This window comes from Rhyacophila brunnea, unplaced genomic scaffold, assembly GCF_057557595.1.
Source record: "Rhyacophila brunnea isolate RB1 unplaced genomic scaffold, BYU_Rbru_1.0 scaffold_10, whole genome shotgun sequence".
Classification (NCBI taxonomy): Eukaryota; Metazoa; Arthropoda; class Insecta; order Trichoptera; family Rhyacophilidae; genus Rhyacophila; species Rhyacophila brunnea.
In genome coordinates, this window is record NW_028232752.1 from 27292543 (window position 1) to 27316641 (window position 24099).

Below are 24099 nucleotides of genomic sequence, written 5' to 3' on the forward strand. Positions count from 1 at the left end.
GTCAAAATAGATGATCGCGCTCCGGTGGTGTTTTTTGCAACTAATCAAACTAAACAAATGTGTCAAATGTCATTGATTATATTATAAAAATATACCAATCAATAACTACAATGACGTTCATATCCATTTACTATGCGCAAAAAAAATCTATTTTGTTTATTATTAAGTTATCAAACCATCCGTATTAAATTTACTTTTTCTTCTGTCATGTTGACAGTTCAAGAATTCCATACCCTGGCGAATTCATGTACTCAGCAGAAAATTTACCACTTCATGAATAAGGCAACAGGCTTGACTATTACATGAACAAGCCAAAATTTTGCCGATTTCATGTAATAGTTAATTTCGCACATTCGGTGTAACATATATAAAAAGTTCTTTTTATCTTGTAATTACTTGTAATAATTATACGAAAAAGAAAATTTGACATATCAACATTTTAAATTCTCGGTTTATTTAAATTGTAAATCGTTATGTGTCAGGCTGTCAGCCAAATATGAGTTCCCCGATATTTTACAATATGGTGCGTTTAAGGTTTCGCGAAACAAAAAAATGGGTAATCACTATTTAAAACGATGTAATCCCGTAAAGAATTATTTTTTGCCAGAAAATTCCTTATGACTTTTTAGTTATATAACTCGATATCTACTTTCAAATTGATGGCATGCCCTTTATAGACACCTGTACACAAAACACTAGTGGGTAGTTAATGTAATTTAAAAATCGATGGAAAATAGTGGTGATTACGCAAGTCCTATTATAATAATAAGCAACGTGAAAAAAAGGCATTGTGGGTACAATGTGCATTTAATATCAAGGTCTGTTGAATACTCCCATAATTAATATAAATGTAGGTACGTGTCGAGTATCGATTCACGCAGGAAAAAGAAATGTTTGATACAACGTACTTACCAGACTTGCATATTAAAGGGGACGATATTATACGGGTGGGTGTCGGGAAATTTATATTTATGTAGTTAGTTATAGTATTTAGATAAAATTCATGTATAAAGAAATAAAGGAAACACCTAAAAAAACTTTATGAAAACGACTGGAATACACATGAAAGACATGTGAAGTGCCTAGTTTCAAATCCCTAAAAACGGTTTTTGAAAATTTTTAGTTGGATAATATTATGTATTTAGAATATTTAAGTAGATGGATATATTTTTTACGTCCTATATGGTGGTCAAAGATTGGCTTTACAAAACGCCAAAAACCGTCTATACGTATGATCAAAAATTATGGTAGATTTCAAAACCCGCTAAAATGGTCGGGTGTGCTTTTCAAAATTACCCCTAAAATGGAAAACCAAAATATTCTTTGGATTGTAACGAATTAAAAAATATATAAGTATATAAAGTTCAAAGATTCAATAGATATAATTTTTTCTCATTTTTCTCAAAAGTAGGTACCTAAAATAGTTTTTCTCATTTTTCTCAGAACTACGGAAAATCGATTTAGGGGCTTTTGAAACTAGGCGTAGGTGAGTAAATTAAAAATTTAATCATGTATGTATTTATATAACATTATTAAGATTCAAAAGTAGGTAAGCAAGTAAATTCTCGTAAGTATCAAGTCGTATCAATCAAATAAATAAAAAGAATTTCAAGTTATACACATTTATATTTTTTATAAAAATCGATATTTTTTAAAATATATATAAAAAAATATTAAAATTATGAATAAGTCAAAAATCTCTTAGGCGATGCTTAGAAAACTTAATAAGCTAAATTTTAATAATAAATATGACCATAAAATATATGTAATAATAGGATGCGGACCGATTCAACAAATTCACATTTTATTACATTTTTTACAATTGTAGGTTTATCTTTGACTTAAAATAAAAAATATTTTTCTTTTTAATGTTTTCAGATACATATTTATTAATTAATACAGTTGAAATTGTAAATTATCAAAAAAAATCTCAAATTGCAAGCTTCGTATTTTTCCGCTAGGTGCCTCTTTAAAAAAGGTTAAGTAAAGGCTTCACCTTAACTTCAATGTGGTTAAATTGTCTGCTTTAAACATAAATGGGCAGAAACACCGCACGAAGAAGGGACAATTATTACTAAACAATATTAATCTAGTCATGGAGTGGTACACAAACGATATGCCACCTGCACAATATGACGTGTCTAGTTGGGAATATCAAGTACAAGCAGTGAGTAGCCGGAAATTCTGTCGACGTTCGAGAGTCGATCGTTTTTCGTGACGGTTTTGTTTTACACATCAGAGGGAAACATTATTAACTGTAACAAATTTATTGTCAAACATATAATTATATGTTTTTATGGAAAAACATAAAAACTAGCAAATTTATAATTATTGCCATAGTGGTAATATGATTTGTTCTCATCCTCTCCCGTACGTCAATCGCCTTTTCATATTTTGTTGAATTTGTTTTCTGTGGTTATTTATATCATGCGAATATTACTTTACTACCCATACAGAATCCAACAATACATATTACGGAATAATCTCATATCATCCAAATCGTATAATATTATCAAGCGTTACAAATACTTATTGTGGTCCTGACATTACAATAGTTCTGGAGCAAATATTATAAGTTGATTTGGAGCGGCAGGCATGCGGAAGAAGAAATGTTTTCAATGCGATTCTGGAGAAACTTTCTCTTTAGATATTATGTTCTCAGGACAGCATACAGCGTGGGTAGAAATATGTATTACAATTTCCACCCACAATGTATGCCTACGGTGACATCACGTCCTTTATTACAGATGACAGTCCTAGAGATTTAGTTATGTTTTCAACAACTTAATTTAGTCAGTTACTTGCCTCTATGCAATTTCTCCATTTTTTCATCATTACAACGTTTTTCTTAGGTCGTATTCTTATTTGTCCGGTACAAGTCTTGCAATCGATTTTTAACTAACTTCCCGACTAGCTAGACATTTGAAACTTTATGAATATATCAGAACACGATGCCAATGCATTTTTTAAATACTTTAGCCATATTTAAGTAGAATTGAATTCATTTTTAGTTAATTCTGTTTTGTATGAAAAGTTATTTCGATACCATTATTGGTTGCTAGGGGGTCCTAACAACTAAAATATTAAATAATATATACGTGCGTTACTATGGAAATCAATATGAAATGACATTTCATTATTCAGTATTTCTGTCAAGTACAATTTTTTTGATCGTTTAAGCTAGTCAAGTCATGTTTATATGATTCAACAGAAAATTTGAAAACGTTTTTGAAACTTGAAAAGTTCTTTTTATCTTGTAATTATTTTTCTTTGATCTATACTTACGATATCTTGTTCAGTTTTACCTCAGGAATTTTATAAAAGTGGAAAGCTTTATTTTCCTGACACATACTGTACAACTTATCGTTATACTAAACTCTCCACAACACCTTCACTCACGAATATTTGGTTATATTATGTCATTTAAAGTAAAAGCACGTGTATAAACTTAATAGCAGAGAAACCGCCTATAATTTCAATTTCAATTTATTTATTTATTTTTAACATATTGTGGACATTACACATTATAAGTTTAAGACGTTCACAACATGCCATTTAGAAAAAAAGAAATATAAAACAGTATTACATAAAAAAAGAGATAGATAGTATGTTATAAAACAGTAGAAATATGTACATACAAAAACTATTAATTAGATAGGTACAAGGAAGTACACCGGATGAGTTAAGCAGACCCTATTTTAAGAATTTATAAAACAACGTCCACATATACTCATCCTCACGTAGGTGGAATATATCAACACCCGAAGCAATTTCGTTAAACATAGTTATCGCCCTCCCAATAATTTGCATTACCAGTGGCAGGTTGGTTCTGCACCTTGGGAGAATAAACAACTGATGTTCTCTATTTCTAAGATAGTTAATATAATGTAATGTACTTATGTGATTATAAATAATATCAATTCTTATGTAGAACACACATAGTATTTAAATAGATTCGCCCTGTAGTAAGTTGTTATTGTACTTACGTGTTTTTACATGGTCAAACTTTATGTTTGTATAATATTATGAACCAGCATTGAGGTTAAATCTTTTACGTTAAATTTACCAGTCTGTGTTTCTAAGCGGAGATACGCGTTTTTATATAAGAACAAACATCGTATTTAAATTTACTTTGACCAATACCTACATCCCGTTTTACGTGGTTTGGTGGTACCTACTTAAATATGACCTGTTTGTATAATAAAAAAAACATCGCGTGTACATGTATGATTTTTCTCCAGATATTATTTTATTTTAAATTACACAGACCTGGATATATATGAACATACAAAGTACTTTTCGAATAACAGTAAAAATATTATTTCAATACCATTTTTTGTTATTAACTGTTTTCAGATTAAACCTTTAATTTTTCGAGAAACTATGGACACCGTAATGTACGCTCGACGTTTTAGATTTTTTTTTACGAAAGATTCAGACTCAAATACATTGGTCGTGTACAGCGATGGGTGATCTATCCTAGCGAGGGATGATAACGTCCAAATTTTGGCAGACAACAGTTTCAAGAAGCCCAGAAAATGTGAGCTCAAACCCTCTAAGTGACTGTAAGTTGCAGATCAACCGAAATTAAATGAATTTGAAATTCAGTCCGGAGCGTAAGGCATTTATGGCAATCACACGTGGCAGTGGTTAGTGGTTGTGTCTGCGCGTGGTATAAACCAGTGTTTCCCAACCGCCAGTCTGAAAATAATTGTGGCCCATTAAAAAATGCCTACTTATGCCGAAAATTCCAAGCGATTTGTCAGTCAAAAAAATTAATTACCAATATTTATTTGTCAAGTCAGTAATAAAAACGAAACATAAACCCAATGGATATTATTACAGCACTTCGTCTTTTCTAAAAAAATATTGAAGCCACGATTATCAAGTATTTTGGCGAATATGCAGCTTCAGATTTAACAGTAATTTAAAAAAATGGTTTCAGTTCTATTATACCAAATCCTCAGTCAGCTCAGTCACCTACGCTTTGCAGATGATATTGTTATACTCTCACAAGACCCGAAAGACCTCCAAGGTAGAATGCAAGAACTCGTGGATATCAGTCAAACGGTCGGTCTAAAGATAAATGTCTCAAAGACAAAAGTGATGAGGAACTGTTTTTCGGACCCTGCGATTATCTGTATTTCTGGCACCCAACTCGAGCAAGTCAGCAGCTACGTCTATCTCGGACAGCAGGTGTCCATAGACGGAAGCATGCACGATGAAATTGCTCGAAGAACAAAGCTGGGATGAAGTGCTTTCGGACGTCTGAATAGTATCTTCAAGAGTAACCTACCATTATGTCTTAAGCGTAGGGTGTTCAACCAATGTGTGCTACCCGTGCTGCGAGACGTGGACCCTCAACACGAGAGATGTCCAAACAGCGAGGCATGGAGAGATGTACGTTGGGCATCACGCGAAAGGACCGTAAGAGAAACGAATGGGTTAGGAAGCAGACTAGAGTACGCGATGTAATAGACGTTGCCAAACAGCTGAAATGGAGATGGGCGGGGCACATTGCTCGCCGAGAGGACGGCCGCTGGACAAATGCCGTCATCCAGTGGTACCCAAGGGGCACGAAACGGCCATAGGGTCGCCTTAAAAGCCGCTCGATTGACGAACTGGTAAAGTTCGGCGGAAATACGTGGCAGCGAACGACACAGTACCGAGGGAGTTGGAGAAAGCCTGGGGAGGCCTTCATCCAGCAGTGGATTGACCCCGGCTGATGATGATGATAATACCAAATTTATTTACTTATCGGGTTTTGATTATTTAAATTAATTATATAATTTTAATGTTATCCATATAATTCTTTTGAATTCGGATTCAAATTGTTGTAGCTAGCTCTGTCTGTTATGACTACCTGTTATAAAAGAAATTCTAAAAACCAATACACCAAATACTGTATAAATAATGTCATGGGGTTGGTGCTAAAAGTTGGTTAGTCGATAATTTAGGTATTTAGACTTAACAACGGATTATGTGTATATATATTATATATAAATATGTATGCTATAAAATATCAAGGTCAATCGATATATAGAGCATGCACATAAAGCACAAATGCATTAGTAGATATTGTGCCTGATTTTGTTTGAACATGTCCAAACTTCAAATTGCAATTACTCCATAACATGATTTCGAGACTTACCAACTTTTGGCATATATATAAATATGTCTCCTAATTTTACCGGTTCGAATGTGTAAAAAAGTTGAGAAACACTAGTCTAAACCCTTCCTTTCATTATATTTCAGAATATACCTAGTAATACGTCTCAGAGAATAAGTGTTTGTTTTCCGTATTATTTATGTTGGATGTGTTTTTAGTGGAGAAAATAAATCGGGCAAGATGTAGGCGGAAAGAAAAACAAGGAACCTGAAGCAAGAGACCAAGTTGTTTACGATAACAACTCAGGCCTGAAAAATTCGTATCGCGATTGACGGTACAGTACAGCAACGACGATACACGACAAGCTTTCTGTATCGTGCTTTAAGCTCGATTATATATATTGCAATATGAACCATTTACATATAATATGCACACATTGAACATACATAATTTGAAAACATCTCATGCATAAACACACTAGAAAAAATCAGTTATAGTATGCGCCAGTATGCTTTTTCAATTGAGCTACGAGCATCTTACTAAAATACGACGATTTAAACTAGTAGTTGTTACATAAAATGCTTAGAGAATTCCGTTATAATGTTGGTTATCGGTTTAAGCAAAAGTTCAGTGAAACAGCAAATAATTTTCAACTATAGGCGCGACGAAATTTTGGACTCGCTGGCATTCGGAGAGCGAACATGGAGGTGTAAATACGTAATTTTGTTTCGTGATGGCGACGGGGGTATTAATTCTTAAATCGTGTTAAAATGACTAAAAACGTTACCGATTTAGGTACTTGAAAAAGAAAACATGTCAATGAATATATTATTATTGTTACTAATAGAAAAATAAACAGAAAATTAAATGGACGCATGTTGGATTTATATGTCAAATTATATTTCGTTGCGCATGCGTCATTTGCACCCGCGACCCGCAATCCGCGCATCGCCTAGCCACGATCTTTTTAGACCATGCGTCAACTGAGGTATAGCCTTAAGGCCCTCCTCCCACGGCGCAACTGAAATCTGGTGGAACTGGTTGGTGATGGTACTCATAAACTGACCAATGTGATGATTCGCACACGGCGCTACTGAAACCACTTGAAATAATAATCACATAACCTCAAACTGTCAAACTGGACCATCAGCTGTTTTGTACAAAAAACAACAACGCGCACTCCGCCGCGCTTACTTGCATAAAATTAGGTTATTTCAATTTTGCTTTTCTTGTAGTTTTGACGTCTTGGGTTGTATATGATTTTTATAGCATGACACTTGTTCGCAGTGCTACCAATTTTGGTAAGAAAATATGATTTTTCACCGAATCTAATTATGTTGGTTCCACTGTTTTACGGTGACTGGAAACTTGAGAGACCGCGCGACTAGCATGTCGTATCTCTTCGCGACCGTTTTGAAGCCGAGAGATTCCAGTCTCGCCGTCAGCGAGCCGCCATTGAAATACATTAGCTAGATACTGGCTGGAATTTTAGTTTCAGTTCCGACGGACATAAGTTGCGCCGTGGGAGGATGGCTTAAGTGTACAGTACATTAGAATATTAGATTCTCAAATTTTGTGTCTTATTAGTTGAATGAAAGAAATAGTTTATTAAATTATTAGCAAGTCTTAAGTACGTTATAACAACTAAATAAATGAGTGATCCGCGACGTCGGTTAGTAATTAAGGAATTAATTAATACCTACCTTAATTAAATTAGGTACTAAAACCGAGAGCTAACATTATAACGCAATTCGAAGAAACAACTAGTAGTTAAAATCGTCGTAATTTATTAACATGCCCCGTAGCTTGATTGAAAAAGCACACTGCCGCTAATCTAGCGTTTACATATTGTGCAAGTCCCGTCGGGTGTCGTATTTTTATTCCTACAAAATGATTTTTTCTAGTGTGTATATGCATGAGATGTTTTCAAATCATATATGTTTAATAATAATATATATAGAATGTTAAATTCTCAAATCTTGTGTCTTATTCGTTGAATAAAAGAAATATTATGTAAGTAGTTTATTATTCACATACATATATATATAAGGCGTCGGCGATCATAAGGATACAATTGAATGTGCTCTAAATTGCGATTAAATGTATTGTTTGGAGTTTGTATAAAGAAGCTGGATATTGTAATATTTAACCTTCCTTAATGGTTACCTTTCACTATTAATCAAATAGTAACCACAAGACGAAATTTAAATATGAGATGGTAACGTTCAAAATAACAAAATTGTAACCGTGTGGTTGTTATTTAATTATACCTACACGGGTTTGATAATAATTACAAGAAAGCTTACTTATTATTATTAATATTATAAAATACAATTATTATTACAAGCCGTTGTGGGGCGTGTTCGGAGAATTATTGTATTGTTCATCGTGAGATGTTGTATCTGAAACCGATACCCACATTGGATTGAGATCACATCCATGTCTAAATAAAATTCGTAATAAACTACGCAGGAATATAAGAGAACGACAAGAAAATATATGTAAGTAAATTAGAAATACAATCATATTGCTAGTGATTGGTATCAAATATCTGATAATAACGTTTTTATTATTATCAAATATTTGATAAGTAAGACTATAATAATATAGCACTACTTTTGAATCATTAGGAACAATATACATATAACACAACATAAACGATAATGTTTTAATAAACTATTTTTTTTATTCAATGAATTAGACACAAGATTTCAGAATGTAACATTATATATATTGAATATACATACTTAATTTGAAAACGTCTCATGCATATACACACTAGAAAAAATCGTTTATGTAGAAAAAATATTATATAGACATTGTGCCACTGCGAAAATGACTATAAATTTAATGACATTTCGTACAGTGTCGTTCGCATGCATTAAACAGTATCACAGTTCACCTTCAGCAGTTATATCGGAAATATAAATAATACATGTATAAATAAAAAATTAAAAAAATACCAGCGGAATACAAAGGAAAAACAAAAAAAATAGAAATACAATCATATCGTTTATATACTTATACATAATTTGAAAACATCTCATGCATATACACACTAGAAAAAATCGTTTATCTATAAAAAATACGACGCCCGACGGGGCTTGAACCTGTATCTGCTGGATTCGCGCCAGTATGTTTTACTATTTAACTTAATTTAATATACCAAAACCGACAGCCAACATTAAAACGCAATTCGATAAGCATTTCATGTAACTATTAGTTAAAATCGTCGTAAATATCTAAGGCGCCCGTAGTTTAATGGTAAAACATACTGGCGCGAATCCAGCAGATACATGTTCAAGTCCCGTTGGGCGTCGTATTTTGTTTCTACATAAACGATTTTTTCTAGTGTGTATATGCATGAGATATTTTCAAATTATGTATATAAACGATATGATTGTACTTCTATTTTTTTTTTGTTTTTCCCTTGTATTCCGCTGGTTTTTTTTAAATGTTTTATTGATACATGTATTATTTATATTTCCAATATGACTGCTGGACGTGAACTGTGATACGGTTTAATGCATACGAACGACACTACGAAATGGCATTACATTTATAGTCATTTTCGCAGTGGTACAATGTCTATATAAGATTTTTTTGTTCATATGTTTACAGAATATCATCCTAAAGACATAAAGCGTGCTTATAAAAAGATTGAGAAAACTCAAAGAACACAGAACTACTTACAATAATCCCGGAAACCGACAACCATTTTGAATCTCGCCTGTGCAGAAAACAGATGGCAGTACCTACCTGTAAGTTAGCTAGGCAAATCAAGCCTTAATGCCTTGCGCCTTCCTGCCATAGAATATTTACATGTGATTAAGGGAGCGCTGGAAGGCTGGTTTTTTAATAATGAATGCAATCTTTCTTGAGAAACGGTTGAGTTGAAGACTTCTAGGACCCTTAATTATTATTATGAAATTGCTTTTCAGTTTGCAACAAGACTAGGTGATTACTTTTTGACTAATTTAGGTACTTACCTCGTTAGTTTGGCAGTCTTGGGAATAACTTGATAACTGAAAACGGGACATTATTGAAAAGTATTAACTTTACAAGCCTTTTTTTTTTTTAAATATAAAATGAATTACAAAGTTTTTTTTTAAGACGGATGATTAAAAATTACTTTTTATTGGGTCATACGTACATTATATTATTATATATATGCATGATAACGGTTTCTAATGTATACCTAAAGACACAGTGAAGTACTTACTACGGTGGTGGATATTAAGCAGCGTTCAAAAATGTATAGTTTCACACAATACCTACTGTGACCTCTCTTCCACAATTTGCCTTTCACTAAGTATAACAGAAGAGATCTATCATGTGATGATGACGTGATGAATTCAACTTGAAGGGATGGCGTATTAATGGGCAAAGAATCGACCTTCCACGTCAACAGTTTACTAACTTAAAAAGCACAAAACTTTAACAGTTAATATTGCTGAATAACACATTGAATATTAAAGGCATACACACGAAGAAGGGTTGTAATACACTCCGGAAAAATAACTGGTAAATCCACATGTTGAAATTACACATAACAGAAAACGCTGTTCAGAAATGACACTCGTCAGCAATGCAACTTGGTCAAACGAAATTGATCAGAGAAGAATAATTATTAACGAAATCTATGTGTCTTAAACAACGTATATTTTGAATTTCTCTTAGTGTTTACATAACTATCAATTTTAAAAATCGAAGGCAGATATTACATAAAAATAAATCAAATGTATTTCCTACCATAATATTATATTCATGTTCATCCCTTATTGGTGTTGGTAATACTACGTATTATGTTGAAGTGATGTCGAGTATCTATTGGTACTAATTTAATCTTCATTAAGTATAGCCAATATCTACTACGATGATAACAATTAGTTGTAACTTTGCTAAAATCTCTGACGCAGTATAATATATATTGCCAAATCTATGAAGTGTCTGTACCTAAGTATTTCTTATGAAACGTATCATTCGCTTGACCTTCAAAACAAGACACTACAGACCTTGCCAATAATAATTATTATTGTTTATTGGACCGTATATCTGAATAGCAACAATATTGCCATTTAATGAGCGAGAAAATCTTCCAGAAGCCGTCATTGAAGTGAAGTGAACAGTGATTTATCGGCTCAGTTTGGGCGGACATTTTGAAAGTGGCGGTCATTTTGTAGCAATAGGTACTTCAGGAAGCCATTTTGAAAGTCGAACAGTGATGATGACTGATAGATAAGATGAAATATGTTCCAGTGGTGAAGAGAAACTTGAAGATATTGCTATGCAAAGAAAGGGATACACATTATCTCGTAAACCGCTAATAGTTTCAAGCAAGTATGATGGTATTATGTAAGTTTTCAGGTGTGCACTAGGGATTATTATTCCGGACAGAAACTACAATCCGGGAATCCCGGTATTAACGGCCCACATGCCCGTCGTAGGTCAAAATTGAGTTTTTATTGCACTTTCAAACCATGATCCTGGACACTCCTTAAACGTTGTAGATAATCTATTTATATAATTTTGAAACCTTATTATCCTTTATATTTATTTTAAACATTTGATGACTGCAAAAATTATTTTTCTTACATAAAATAGTATTCTTTTAAACCTCTCGCTCTAATGTTTTAGAATATAGTCATATTTCGGTACATGAATATGCAGTGGTGTTAAGATTTTTTACATTTATTAATTTTTAATCGCATTTATAAAACCATTAGTATAATTTATGATGAGATAATTTTAGTAAAATATTTACGATAAAAAATTATATTGATAATCTCTGTGATCCCAAATTTGACAAGAATTAGGCATTTTATTATTCAAAAATCGGCAAGATTAACACAATTGAAGATGATTCTAAAGATACTAATTATAAGCTATGTCTTTGACCATTTAAGTGTGATAAACATCTTATGAATAATGATTGCTTTATAATAATTATTGACCTAAGAATAAGGTAGTGTTTTTTTGAAATACGCCATTTCTTTTGTCATTCCCCAGTGGTTAAGCTACAACATACGGCCGTAGCCATAAATTGACAAACTATAATTGAAGTAGGGAGTTAAATGATATTGACATTGAAACATTAGAGCGAGAGATTTAAAAGAATACTATTTTATGTAACAAAAATACTTTATGCAGTCATCAAATGTTTAAAATAAATATAAAGGATAATAAGGTTTCAAAATTATATACATAGATTATCTCCAACGTTTAAGGAGTGTCCAGGATCATGGTTTTAAAATACAATAAAAACTTAATTTTGACCTACGACGAGCATATCCCCCCTTAAACAAAACTCTTTTAGTGCCTGGTACCGACATAATATCGTAATAAGTTCCTTAACCTAAGAGAGTTTGCACATTATTATTTTCTTTTCGAGTGTTCCTTACTGCTGTCAGTATTATTATCTTTTTGACATATTTTATAAAAAAAATACCTATTTTAATGAGGGCATCTTACAGAACAACGCAGAATTAACCCCATATTCGATTAAAATATGTCCCAATATTTTTAAACAAGCCATCATATTGTTTACTGAATATAAATGTATATCGATCAACCAAGTGACGTTGGCCAGTTAATCGACCGCAGTTATGCAGAAAGTCGCCAGTCCACAATTTTGGCAAAAACGAATTATCGTCTTACATACCTACATAAAAACATAACCGTTAGTCTTGAATAATAGTTACGTGTGTGTAAAGTTTTATATATTATATAATATATTCTTTTACAACAGGCCACGAGGGCCAATGAAATTAGTGTAGTTAGTAATAGAAGTGGAACAATCACAAACACCGAGACTTGTGACAAATATATTGTAACCTCACCGGAAATCGTTTCACACACTGAACTGCGAAGGCCGATAATTATTATGAATAGTAGTTATTAAAAAACGTGTATTTTTTGTAACAAGATATACATAATATATAATATGCTAGTAGCGAGGGATGGAGGTAAGCTTTTAAGATTCGATATAGTCCACACTAAAGTTTTTCAGCCATACTTATTTTGTTTTCGTTTAATTAAGAATACATATTCCAGATAGTGTTGGTTAGCTTTTTTTTGTCTAAATCAAACCATAATCGATAAAAAATATTCTTCTATCTATAAAATATCGAAAATGGTGTAAGTATAGCATAATTTTAGATATTTTATAGATAAACGAATATTTTTTGAGTATTATCTACTATGACTTGGATTAGGCAGGGTTTAATTGAATTTAAAAAAAAACTAAAAAACACTATCTACACATTGTACATAGTCTTAGTTCAATGGAAATAAATACGTTTGACTGACAAAGTTTAATGGGCACTATTTATGTCGGATCTTAACAGCCTGCCTCCACCCTTGCCCACTGATATATGCAGTACATGTAAGTATGCTATAAATAAGGAACGTCTACAAAAATATCTCGTGATTTATTTTGTAATAATTATAATAATTGTGTGTTTATTGCGCAATTGCGCGCCAAGTTTTACTCAATTATACCTCGTCCAATGATTCTATATTACAATATTTTTCTTTTTCATTTACAAGACTTTCATAGTAAGTATGTAGATTGTTATTGTTTACTTACATTATATAATTTATGAATACTAGGTACTTTATCATGTTGGGAATATCACTAGTACAAGCCAATATTCAATTAATTACGAATCCCGAAGAGAAGTTGTAGTCAATAGTAGGTATACATGACTATATGTTTTTTCAACAGCATTATAATACGCAAAAGTCATTACACGCATTTGACATAAGTAATCCCGGGATTCAGTAACGATATTACGGGATCAATAAATCGAGCAGAATCCCGATATTGAAAACCCTAGTGTGCACCTACGGGTTAGGATGTAAAGACCCTTCAAGTCTTGAAATTGTCAGTAGTAAATCAATACATGATGTAATATTATCCTCACAGAGGTATTCTGTAAAGCAATATTCTTGTGATATGCTATAGATAGTCAAACAAAATTGTTTTAAACTGATGAATATTTTATTGAGTATATTAAAAACAGAACAATAAAAGACACAGGTGTCTATTACTTTGTATTGCCGTTTACATAAACGTAGGTGTCATATACACGTCGTGTCAAGAGAACAAACACTCAATTTCCAATACATTTTATTTTGATGTAAATATATAATACTTACCAGTAATATTATTAGCAGGATAAAAGCGTTAATAGGTAAATACAAGAAATACACATCATATAGAGCAGGGTTGGCGAACCTTTTTACTTACGCGTGTCAAAAATTTATTTGCAGGTAAATTGTTAATGCATAAATTGACACCAGAATTCTTCCGATCAGATGAGGCATTCTCTCGCTACAGTGGTCTCAAGCATTGTAAATCGATCAAAATTAAAGGTTCGTGGCGCGACATTCCCCGCCGCCTGATAAGGTTAGTGCGATAATATTATATGTGACGAATAAAATTTAAGGATCGACCGACGCAATTATATATTTATATTAAACATCATGCTTATTCTTGAAGAGTATTTGCCTGCTATTTTTTATACAATGCGATCCGTCATTTATTATTAGGTATTTTTTTTCTTTTCAAACGCGTGCCATGCAAAATCATCTCGCGTGCCATAGGTTCGCCACCACTGATATAGAGAAAAATAATTAACCTATTAAATAATCATTTTTCTTATATTATTCAATTGATTTATTGGAAGGGGGTGTTCACAAACATTCGGTTCATGGCACCCTTGGTGCTTGGTGCATCAGGATTTTTTACATGACGCCCAAAGTAAAAACAAATCAAACATTCTTAAATCTTTTGTTGAGTATAATATATAATAGAATTATTGTTTGAAACTCTAAAATAAATATAAATTCAACAGCTCAATTAGATTACATGCGGGAAAGGACATTAATGTATCTACTTACAAGTCCCAATCCTAGAAATTTGATTAGCCAGGAAACCGAGATCTGCCACTTAGACCTCACAAGGTATCTTACTAGACTTAGATAATGATTTTGTTCTTCAAAAATGGTTGCAGTTCCGACATAATATTTGTTACCATAGCTAATTTCTTTTTTGTATCAGCCTCGCATCCACCCTTGCCAGAGATACTCGAACCTAGATAATTTAATTTTAGTAAGTATGACATTTAATTTATTTGAATTTGTCGATAAATTTTTGTGACACGATAATTTATTTTAAGTGCTATTTTTAATCCTATTAAGCTGGCCTAAGCTTTTAATTAAAAGATAAACGGAATGTAAAATCCAAATAATCACTAAGCTGTGATATAATTTTAGCAAAAAAAAAAAACAATAGCGATGATAATATTATTGAATATTCAATATTTTATAGAAAGTAGGCATCATAGAGCTGAACTGAGACAAGACAACATTTAGTATAAGAAGGTATATGTTATAATGTTAGTTAACATAATTAATAATTATATTTTGAAAATTCGTACAAATTACCATTCAGCGGAATGCTAGACGAAGAAAATGTCATTCGGTATCAATGCTTTTCTGCCATCTGCAAACGGTATAAATGTTTTCGGGCATAATGTGTACGTACTATTAATTTACCGGACATAAATTGATATAAGATTATACTGACAATGCACCGTACCGTCATCATGCCGAAATTTAATATAATGACCCGTCGAGTTATTCCACGTTTATCATTTGCATATACAACAAAGGATTATCAACTCATCATTATTGTAACAAGGCATGTCATTAGGATGGAATATTAATGAGGAAATACGTACCAAAGAGAGAAAATACCGGCGAAGTAAATTGAAAATCATTTTGTATTTTTAATAATGGTGAGGCAAAAGATAGACAACAATTTTCGCTGCAAGCATAAAATATCATCCACCTTGTGAATGTTTACTTTGTTTTCCAGGGGTTTCCAATAGCGTGCAAGGCCGCATTGCGTCCACGTTCCTATTCGATTACGTTCGTAGCAAAATGTTGATACGAAACGAAAAGAAATCTTTTATTTTTTGAAATATAAAAATCTTATAAAGGTTATTAATACATAATCAGAAACACCTGCGTTGACTTGTGCGGTAACGAATGTTACATTATTTAATGTTCTAGTATTGAAGATTTTGCAAAAATATTAAATTATAGCAACTATATACCTATTTTAATACATATATATAGGTAGTGAAGTAAAGATTGGTCTGATGGTGGCTGAAACCAGTGACACCCGAAAGCCAGGCTTGTTATACACGTCCTGATTCTCTAGATCTGAAGTCCTGTTCTGATTTTCTTGTCCAACGTTAAGTGGTAATTCTACTTATGCTATGATCGCAAATCGCAACCAATTTAAATGTGTACATCCATAAATTTTAAATTTAAATGGTAGTGGTTTTACCTATTTTGTCCATTTTACTATGCATTATTAAACTGTTCATTGAGTCGTTTTTTCTTTTTTAATATTTTTCTTTTTAATATAGTTACCTACTTTACTTATATATTTTATATATTTATTTACACCAACATTTATTTTAATTCAAGCAGTCATATTGAGCAAATGGAGGGTCTAGAGACAAAACCGGTTGTTTCCATTCTCGTAAAATATTAGCAAGTCAATAAAAATGTCTTATTTCTTTCATATAAGTATAACTTCTGATTAAATTATTGTAAAATATTATTTTAAACGGTCGATGCTTGGATGCTTGGATGCTTAGAAGATATATGTGGCAATCAACGAGTAATGTGAGAATAAGCTGTGTCAGCACAAATTTGTGATATAGGATTCTTCTCAAATTAATACAATTTAATTATTTTTATACACATTTTTCACAAGCCGTCAGCGTTATCGGTTAATGCTTACTCAGTCAGAAACGTCGACGGTGAAAAATAAGATTGTATATCACAATGCAATTCACACGAATCTAGACTAGTTACAAATAAGAATTTTACATCAAATAACATAAATTATGATTATTATACATTTCTCAGGCCGTCAGCCAATATTTCATTTGGTTGTCTGAAATTCGTGGGATATTCAGTGTCAGCTGTATTCAATCGGGGGCGGGGGAGGGGCTCAGTAAATAGTCTATCACGATTGAATTTAAATGTCACGTCTCCGTATCGTCGCGTCAAAGGCCGAATATCTCACTCCGCTTTTAATTTGTAAATTTACTGTCACTTTGTATTACTGAGCATAAGGATAAAGATCGTTATTGTGTCACTTCTGTATGTGTCTATGTGGGTACACTGTACTTGTGTCAAGCAGCAAATACATTCGCAACCGCCAGTCTTCAGTTCTTTACTCATCTCTTCATCACATCATCACCCACTTACTTCCAAATAATATACATGCAAGAAAGAAATTATACATTTTTGTTGACTTGCCAACATTTTATGAACATAGAAACTGCTGTTTCTGTTTCCAGAACCCTCAAGTGTACACCATTAAAAATTATTAAAATTATCTCATTTCTTGCTATCATACGTGAATGCCCAAATTATAATGATACAATTTAAAATATTTCGAGCATTTATTGTAAAGAATTACAGTATAATAAATGCTCTATACAAGTGACAAAATAACTTGAAAGAAGTTTCATAGCCTCAGAAGTTAACAATAATTAAGAATGACATGAAATGCGACGATGTGGAATACTATTTCAACAGAAACCTTACAAGTTTATCGTGAAAAGATGAAAACTTATTGTAATCCTAACAACTGAGGGTGGCACAAGAAGAATACGATTAAATCGGTGACGACTAAGCATTAAACCTGGTTCAGATTATGTTAGTATTTTAGTCGAGTGGCGAGTAATATTAAGTCTATATCATTCAACCTGAATCAAACAAACGAAATGGGACCGTTTGGTTTGTGACCGTTTGGTAAATGTACACGGAAACGTTTTTCTGACGACTAATTAGTGTTGCCAGTACTTAAAATTAATTCATAACCTATTAGTCTCTAAAACAGAAACATATTTATTGAAACGTCAACTTGTTATGAAATTCTAACCTCCTATCGTCGTCAAATATAAAGAATGCTTCGTGAATAGGTAGCCATTTAGTTAATTTGTAAGATTTATAGGTATGACAAGTTTTTAAAAATTACTTTTGATAAGAGCTTTTTATAATTGACCACTCGTTCATGTCGACAGTATGATTTTGTGACTTGGACGACAATCGAACATATTAAATTGATGAAATTCGTTAGGTAGGTAATATAAAGATCATTCCGGGTTGATTTAACAAAGTTTCTGGTTTAGAATCTCCGTTACAAAATATAAATACTTGGTCTGACATAATAGTTATGAAATGATATTAAATCGAACTCTTTGCATAGAAAATATGGCTGGATTTTGAGATAATAAGACTAAAGGCGGCGTCTAGTTCGCGTATGGTTACTTATGAATAATAGGTATTGATTATTAATCTATAATATACATAATTCAAGTAAACGTCTATGGTGTAAATGTCTAACATATTAATATGAACACCTCACGATATATAAATGCCGAATAATGCTTATCAACACTTTGACAGATTGCCATTAGTCTATGGATCGTTCGGATCGGTTTGACGTTTCATCTCAAACCATTTCTGATGGACCGAGAACGGTTTGATTTTCAATGATACAATGAACCAAACGTCAAATCTCAAACCATTTCCGGTCTACTTTCTACTCCTACAATTTGTACGTATATTGTTTATGGTTTGGTTTGATTTGTTTCGTTCACGTTGATAGATACGAACCTTTAGTAAAATTATTTAGTCGAGTTAATCCTTTTTATTCTTTTTTTCGATAGAGTAGCAGCCCCTCATTAAATAAATACCAAATAAGCTGAGGAAAGTCTGAACACATGATATTTATTCAAGTCGCAAAAATGTCGTTTCCTTGAAGCGAAAATATAACCTTTTTTGTGTCGGAATATTTAAATTATTTAGATTTTTAAACTCCTGGTGCATCTCTTCTATTGCTCCGTTTTATTTTCTCTCGCTAATTTCTTACCTACTTCTAATGTAGTCATTACAAATAAATTTATTTATTTTTACTTTATGTTATAGCGCCTGTACACGTGCATGGATTTACTGGCAGCAATAGTGCGTATTTTAAACTATCGTGACAATAGATTCTAATGGATTTAAGTTTTGTACTATTCCATTTGAGTAACATGCGACAATAACTGTTTACACGTCAAAGTGCTGACTGTCTCTCCAATTCATTCTTTAAGAGTGAGCGAGACGCAATGTTGTCATTTTATGGTACTATTTCGTACTATTTGACAACTAGTGAAAATCGGTCAACCTGAAAATTCGTTCGCAGTTCATTTTTTTGCCGGTAGATTCGCCACTACCGTTCTCCTGCGCAGACGCAGATCGAAAAAATCCTTACTGTCGCATGAAAATTCCGAAGCTCCCCGACTTTTTTGATTCATGCATGCAATCTTGCCAACTACAGGATAATACATGTTTACCCATACATTTTCTTGTTATGACAGCGATAATACTTACTGTCAACAGTAAATCCATGCTCTTGTAAACGGGGTATTATACCTACTCTGTTCATCTTGACTGTCACTAAATAATATATTGTGTTCGGAGACTTTTCAATTACCAAAAAATATTGTGGAAAGTACATCACTAGACTAAAATACTAGCATAATCTGAACTGGGCTTTATATACGACATTTACATAATATTACATCCCGAATTTATCAAAAACACCAAAATGGATTGGAGTATGTATTGCAAACGTGCTCGACTTCAATATTAGATTAGACCATACTAATATACTATACTTATGTAGTAACGACGGATAAACGCATAGGGATGGCCTCAATTTACCAAAAGCCTGTAAGTATTTGTAATATTTTCTGATTGATACATTACATGATTCAGTGTATGGAGAATATCGATTGGATTATAACAAGCAAGTTCGGCTTACCTTAAAGTAGGGTATTCAAGACGGGTTCTTGCTGAGGTCGCGCACTGTTGCGATTTATTCAGAGGAAGTCCCGCAAGTGTTGCCCGGCCTCATCGGCGGATTATTATTTTTTATATTCTTCTTACAATACACGTATTATTTTGAATTGCGGCAACACCAATTATTCACGATCTCAATAAAGCACTCATATAATTATAAATGTTTAAAGTTTTTTTTTTAATACAATATGATCAACAGTATTGAAATTCACTCAATTTTATTGAGTACGTAACAGAAGGGTATATTATTAAATATAAGCTGCAAACTCATACACAGATATTAAGCTATTGCTTATAATAGTTTTATAAAACTAATATAACAGTATTAATGTGTCCAGTTTTATAACAAAAAATTAAGTGATAATAAATTTGTTTAAAAAAAATAAAAACCTGCGTCACACGAACTACTTTTTGCGGTCGTATAATGATTCTAAGATTTAGAAAACGTCCGTGTATTTGTTATGCACATTGACTTCTACGTGATAATCTCTTAATCGAGATTAATAGTTTATATAAGAATGGAAATAGTTAGGTAAATGGTAGCATTTTCATGTTATAGAAAAAAACATGTTGATAATAGAGTGATTATCACATTTTTACAGAGCAGTGCAGTATATTAAAAAAATGTTTATAAAGTTCGCCTCATTTGAGCTACTTTTGGTGTCGTAGGTGTAAATACAATGATTCTGCGGTACAGTAAAGGTCCGTTAACGTGCATACATAATAATATGAGGCTCTTCGAAAAATATTCAAAACTTTTTGACTTAACCCATGAATCAGGTGAGAGTTATATTTAAGGCTTCTTTCGGGTGAACTTTAAGCATCATTGACTTACTATATAGACAAAATTGTAATATTAAAGTGGACACGCTGGCATAATAAATCAACAACATGAACGGGAATCTGCAATATGTACCCTTAATATAATGTAAGTATATCTTTTAGCCACATTCATCTATATTTATGTCGTCACCTCAATACTACAACTAGATGACTCTGATTTGGTCATTACAACACCATTTTGGACAAAATACAATTTGTACACAAAATGCAATTTAAACTTTACTTTATTATTATAATTTAAAATAAAAATTGAAAATTGTGCTTGTCTAATTGGGAATAATGAAAAAATGTTCAATTATATGAAAAAATATTGTACATAAGTATATTATTTTATTTATTTAATGCATGTATGATTTTAAAGTTATCTGATATTTTCAAACACAAAATTAATACAGTTCCCATTAACTTCTGACTTACATAGTTTTATCATTTTGTAAAGAAAGAAATGTAGAATCATAATCAATAGCTATCTCAAAAACAATGAAAAAAATTTATCTAGAGTAGTATTGAGGTGACAATATGTTGACGAAACAATGGAATTTATATATAGGAAGTCCCAAATGTCTATGAGGAGAAACCTCATTATGGTATGTCAGTAAGTCAATGGTTATGTATTGAGAATATATTTTATATCTAACACGGTTGGTAGAATGCGACTGCATTTTCCGACCCGCAAACCTGCAAAATTTAATCCGTGTGACGCAAGCCAAAGTCTGGAATGACTGTAGTGTGATGTCGTAGTTAGCGTTGTCACGATGGTGTTTTTCTTGGGAGAACTAGCATTTTGAAATACACTGTATGCTTACAAAATACGCATAATATGCACAAACAGGTAATAGCACTCATTAAAAGTTGAAATAGTACGCGAGATTTGCTTGACAATCAATATGCTGGTTTTTTGTACATCTTACCGATAAAATAAAATGATATTTAAGTAGTAACGACTCCATTTCGTACATTCACTATTTTTTTTAAATTTTATGACCTATTTACTTATTAATTGCGAAAATATTTTTTTTTCTTCGATCTTTGTTCTTATTAGAACAATGTTATAAACGTGACTTTTAAAAATGCTGATATCTATGTTTTTTTTAAGTTTTAGACAATCTAGCATTTTTTTAACAACTAGCTTATTTTCAATAACAGTAAACTGCTTCCTGAATGTTAACCAGGCGAAAATCAGCCAAACTTAAAAAAAGTACCTAATATTAAAAAACAACATGATCTCAATAAGTGTTTAAATTGATATTCTACGAACGGATGAGACAAACTCTTAGATGGCTCGCACATCACGGCAAAACACACGGTGACAAATTGAGCTCCGCAGATTGGTGAAATCCAACTTTTTAGTTCGAAAAAAAATATAGTGCTGCTACTAACAAATTGCAAAGACGCCAGAACGCATACGCACACCCACGCATTGGTCATTTCAATTACGGCTGGCCGGTCGCCGCATTCAAATATATGTATACGTGTTTCGAGAGGTTACACGCGACTGTCGCTGTGCTCGGTAGATGTACGCGGTCTTCATATGCAACAACGAAATGACGTTCCTAGAAGGTTTGATTTATGGCTGTCCGACAGACGAGGCGATTTTAGATGTGAGAGCCGGCCAATAACGTCGGGGCTCCCAGGTTCGAATCCTGTATTTGAAGTATGTACACATATTGTTTTTTTACAATACAACAATAACATACAATACAAACCTCCACTCTGTGGAGACCCATATTATGATCTTATTAGGTTCGGACATCGGAAAAATATGTATGTCTTTTTAAGATTAGTTTACCTTTGCTTAATATAATATAATATAATATAATATAATATGTCAACACGATAAACACTACTGGCGCAAAAACAGAGAACAAAAAACTATTTATCACAGGCACAGATTATTTTTTGACTTTTCAGTCATTTAGACATATTATAAAGTAAAACTGTAATGTCAGTTTACACTAGTTTACAGTTAGGTATGATATTTTTAGCACGTAATACTGGTTAGGGCGCACGTCAATGTATGTTGCTTTTGATGATTACTGCATTCCTGAAACAGAAACGATAACATTTGTTTATTATTATTGGATTATAAGCAAAAATATTGGACTTAATCACAGAACAGATTAATACGATATATAAATATGAAAGGCAGTTGCCATGGACCAACATTCTGAAGCAGGATTCGGTTGATTACATTATGAGTGTCCTCAAATATTACCAACATTAAATGCTCATTTTGTTTACGTTGAAAGCTTGAATGCATAGTATGATACATACGTAACTTTATCCCATATTTCTCTACACTCGAGATTTATACTTTGTTATAGTCGCATCCAGAACGCAACCCATTTCCCATTAATTTTGTTTACCCTGGCCCTGATGCAGAGTGTCGATGTGATATAATAACCGGTTACATGTAAGTTGTACGTATGCAGTTCTTCGTGGAACACTTATTCGTGTGCCGCAGTACGTGAAACATGAGTTCGTGCAACATTTAATCAAATGACGAGTTCTTCGTTGAACATTTCACCGTGGAATACATTTCACCGTGGAATACGTATTCTTCAACATGTGGCGCTAGTTTGCTTTTCCAATTAGATTCAATACGAATTTTATGAGATGTCTTTATTGGTTTTAAATAATTTAATGTTGAAACTACATAAATAATATACCTATACGATGTGATTGTATTTATAATCTATTTACCTACCTATTTTCTAATGTGTGTTCCTTGTATTACGATGGTTTTATTAGGTATTTTTAAGTGTTTTATTTAGACATTTATATTGTAAGTTACTGAAATAGCAATATTTTGTTAAATATTATAAATAAATAATATTATATTATATTTATAATTCCCTGTGTAATATAATTAGTATTAGCTAGTATTAGTATATTAGTAAGTAATATTGCACATAAATTATAAACAGCCATTGGTGGTAATTGGTAAAATATTATATTAGGAGATTATCTTTATTATTAGAATATTATGGTTTCAAATGTTTTATTCAGATTTCTATAATCTTACCAAAACATTTGAATAAAAAAATTATGTGAAAAATATTCTCTTATTATATTAATACGTATATTTATATTTGTGTATAAAAACAGATCAAATGTTTCTTATAAGGTGCATTGGGGTAATTCCGACAGGAATTTCTATGAGATGACTAGAGGTTATATATTTCGGTTAATTATTCAAAGTGTTT

General features: G+C 32.2%; 1 protein-coding gene across 1 annotated transcript in view; it reads right to left on the reverse strand.

Annotated features, from left to right (window-relative positions):
- Positions 1–24099, reverse strand: part of Gdap2 (ganglioside induced differentiation associated protein 2) — a 360077-nt gene that overhangs the window by 225806 nt on the left and 110172 nt on the right. The window contains exons 2-3 of the mRNA XM_085952868.1: positions 22683–22937; positions 20013–20309 (exon numbers count right to left, since the gene is read on the reverse strand). The gene's annotated coding sequence lies outside the window, so the exon portion shown is untranslated. The remainder of the gene's footprint in view (positions 1–20012; positions 20310–22682; positions 22938–24099) is intronic.